The sequence below is a fragment of the Montipora foliosa genome, chromosome 9, assembly GCF_036669935.1.
Source record: "Montipora foliosa isolate CH-2021 chromosome 9, ASM3666993v2, whole genome shotgun sequence".
NCBI classification, from domain to species: Eukaryota; Metazoa; Cnidaria; class Anthozoa; order Scleractinia; family Acroporidae; genus Montipora; species Montipora foliosa.
In genome coordinates, this window is record NC_090877.1 from 20,436,998 (window position 1) to 20,441,359 (window position 4,362).

Here is a 4,362-nt window from a genome sequence, read left to right on the forward strand (position 1 = left end):
ATCCAACTGACTTTCCATTATTGAGCTCCATAAGGGTATATTTTGTTTAAGGATCCACTAAAACGCCATTCGCGTTGCATGACTTTCGACGCCATTGCAGGCTAAGTTAATGATTCTACTGTGTCCACCAGAGAAATCTACGCAGTTCCACTACCCTCTCGATCCTAAGAAAATACGCGCAGAAGGCTCTATCCACAAAGACACCACTTACCAGGGGAGTGACAGGCAAGACTTTTACCGACACGGAAAAAAAAAAAAAAGAAAAAAAAGAAAACAAACAAACTAAACGCAGACCTCGACTGGGTTTGCCCATAGGCAACCCAGTAATAAGCTGCGTTCACACGCTGAAATTTTAAGCTAGTGAGCCTCTGACGTCACCTTTCCCTGGATCCAACCGTCTGAGGTCCAATCGGTCAGTTTTGAACCTGGGTAATGGCGGACCGTGAAATCCAAAACTTAAACTCAAAGTAAACGGCCTTTGGATAAAAATCAAAGCTCAAAATTTTGCCAGTCAGGTGTTCAGCAAACACACTTTCAAAATCTGAAGGAAAAAAGGAAGTGGTTTTTTTTATCACAGGGGCACTTTAAGCTTTTAAACAGTTCCTAGGCTTCCCTAGAACATAATCCTTGAATCTTTCAAGGGGCCTAATGATGCGCCTAGGTCTCTCTACCGCTCCTGGTTATTCTTCAGACTTTGTGTTCGCTGGTACCGATTCAATGGCTGGTTCAGGTTCGCTCACTGACAGATAGGGTTTCACCGACGAACTATCTCTCTTGTATACAGCTCCCTCACTGGATTTCAGGGTTACTTGATGTCCCTCCTTCGTTAGGACTGTATACGGCTTGGTCTCGAACTTCGGAGCTAGTTTTCCTGTCTCCCTAGTGTTCTTTAGGAGAACTTGATCTCCAGGGACAATGGGACTTGGTACTGCTCCACGGTTTCCATCTGCATATGCTTTTTGCCTCAGCCTCTGCTCCCTCATACACGCAAAGATTTCTCTGGTCGTAACTCCGGTAGTTTTGTTCTAATCTCCTTTCCAAACATCAGAGATGCGGGTGTGGCGCCAGTGGAGACTTCAGGTGTTGACCTGTATGCCAACAGAAATTTCGGTAATTCATCAATCCACCTTTTTCCTTCCGCTGCTGCAATCTTCATGGACTTCAACAGTGTCCTATTCTGTCTTTCCACCTCTCCATTCGCTTGTGGCCAGAGAGGTGGTGACGTAGTGGCGCACGCTTGCCAGTTCCGGGTCGTCTGCAGACTCTCTCCCGATCTCCCTTGGGCTTAAGCCAATTGGCGTGCTTTTCTTAGCTACAAATCGAACAAAATCCTCTTTCTCACAGCTCGGGTCTTTGGGATCACTCTGATTCAATCGGGACAGCGCATCTGCCAGGTTGGTTTTGCCGGGTCGGTACACTACTCGGTAGTTGTGGCACTGCAAACGAAGAGCCCATCGCTCGATTCTTGCCGATGATTTGGATCTACTTCTAAAAATGCACTCGAGAGGTTTGTGGTCCGTTTCTAACTCGAAATCACGCCCATACACATACAAGTTGAACCGCTCACATGCCCATACCAGAGGGAGGGCTTCTTTTTCTGTCTGAGCGTACCGTCTTTTGACCTCAGTAAGGTTACACGAGGCACACGACACAGGTTTTCATTCCCCTTCTTGAAGCTGGAGTAACACTGCTCCCAGGCCGTCTGGTCCTGCGTCTGCCACTATCCTTGTCTTGCAATCCCCTCTGAAATAAGCCAGTGCTTTCACTGATGTCATGAGACTTTTGAGCTCTTCGAATGCCTTTGTTGTTCGACACCCCAGATGAAGGCTTTGAACATCTTTCTGCAGCAGCTTCCGTAGAGGTTCAGCAACTTGTGAAAAGTTCCCGATGAACTTTGATGAATACTGGACTAGCTGTACGAATGAGCGAACTTCGGAGGCATTCTTTGGGGGTTGCGCGTTCACGACTAGCCTGCGAGCAGGCCCTCCGAGGGACTGGGGTTGGGGGTAGAATGAGGGCCTGCCCGCATGGCTTTGTATTTTGAATGTCGCGTCCAAATTGTGGACGCAAAATACTGATTGGCTGAAATTAAATAACCTCGTGACGTCACCATTGACAAGCTCCGAAAACAAGAAAGCCTCTTCGCTTCGCAGAGATGAGGTGGTCAGAAATGCGTCTGAGAAAATTGTAGAATGTTGCAATTTACCACAACTTTACATAATTAAAGGTCGGGCAACGCGATGCAATGGCTTCTCTACTGGAAGGAAGGAATTTCTATCTCTGTTATCCACAGGATTCGGGAAAAGTCTTATTTTCCAACTGTTTTTCGTAGCGGCCCAAAAACAACGAGGGCGACTTCATGTCACCGTGGTAGTTTCCTGTCCTCGACAAAGCTTTATCGCTGATCACATTTGGACAAAAATTGGCCTTTCGGCTGCCTCTGTTGCTGATTTAACGATAGAGAACGATAGAGGAACTCTATACGATTTTAGCAAGTATTTGGTTAAGCCGAAAAGGCGGCTCCACAAATGATTGCTCGATCTCCTCGTAACTCCGCAATACTCCGATACTCTTGAAAACAAAATATTCCAACTTTCAAATTATTGAATTGGTAAAATACATATCTATAACCACAAATACTCGATAAACCTTTGAAATAAAATGGTGTAGGTATTAGAATATCTGTCTAGTATTAAAGTGTGATGTAGCAGTTGTAATGTCTGTGTTTCATTAAAATAAATTAAAAAAGATAACTCCGCTTTGCTTTACCGAAATTTGGCAGCAGTTGTGGTCGACGAGTCTCACACAGTGGAGATGCGGTCAGGGAAAACGAATTTCTCTATTACGATTCCCGTCGTTTGAAGTTTGTGTGCTAAGTATTTCCCTGACGAACGAAACACATTTTCCGCGGAAGGGGCTTCGACGAATTACCGTACTGAATATTCAGCTACGCTTTACAGCATCAGCAATAGTTGTTAGGTTTTTCTGGCGAAGGCTTCCTCCCTTTACAGTTTTTTTTTTAGTTTCTGCCTCGAGCAAATTGAAATACACAACGTGTAGCTTTTTGTTTTCTGTGTTTTTTTTCAATGTTTACTTCGGGTGCGCGCTGATTGGCTAATTTTTGACAGCTCTCTCAGCGTGACATCAGGAGGCGGCATTCAAAATTCAAAGGGATGCGTGCGGGCTCTCCTTCTCTCGCACCGAAGAGAGAGAGCCTGCCCGCAGGCTAGTTCACGACTGCCGCAATCTTCTCTTCACTTGGCGAAACTCCTTCGCGACTCAGGTTATGTCCGAAAAATGTTAACTTGTGTAACCTGAATTGACACTTGGCTCCATTTAAGGTTAAACCCCTCACTCTCAAGCGCTGTAAAACTGCATGTAGATTCTTATCGTGCTCTCCGGCATCTTTCCCATGAACGATTAGGTCATCAGCTATGTTTGCCACTCCCTTGTAACCACGTATAACATCGGATATAATCCTCTGATACTTCTCGGGGGCTGCCGAACATACGCCGCTTATACCTACACAGCCCTCGGTGGGTGACAAAGGTGGTTATTCAATAACGACTTGGTGGAACCCCCACTTGAGGTCAAGTTTACTAAAGACCATTGACCCATTAAGATCGTAAAGAACTTCTTCTATCGTTGGTAACGGATGACGTTCGCGAATAATCGCTTCGTTTGCCCTTCTCATTTCTACGCAAACTCGTATGTCACGTTCCGGTTTTGGGGCTACCACGAGTGGTGATATCCACGACGTTGGTGTGTCTGGCACTTCTTCTATGATGTCCTTGTTAAGGAGATCATCCAATTTGAGATCTACTTTGTCCCTTAGTCCAAAAGGGAGTCTACGTACTTGCTGAGCTACAGGTTTAACTTCTTTGTTAATGTGTAGCTTGAGGCGATAATCTTTAAGTTTTCCAACCCCAGTGAGTATGTCAGCATAACTCTCCCGGACGTCCTGGTCGCACCCCTCTTCCACTATGGAACAAATATTAGGAATGTTCTCTGGTCCTACGCGTAACACGTTAAGCTTTTCGGCTGTTTTCCTTCCCAGCAAAGGTCTTCTGTTTCCTTAATGACCGTGAACTCATCTACACACTCTGCTCCGTTATCTTCACATACTACCTCTGCCACAAATGTTCCTACGACCTCGAGCGGTTCCTTCTGTCCGTACGCAAATAACTTCTTATTCGACACTTCGGATTCGCATTCGATCCGATTCTGTTTCATATTATTCCAAGTGTTGTAGTCAATCAGGTTACATGATGCCCCAGAGTCAATAAGTACACTGTCTAACACTACTCCTCCCACCTTGAGTGTAATTTCTCCAATTCTCAGCCCTCCTCCAACAGTAAATGC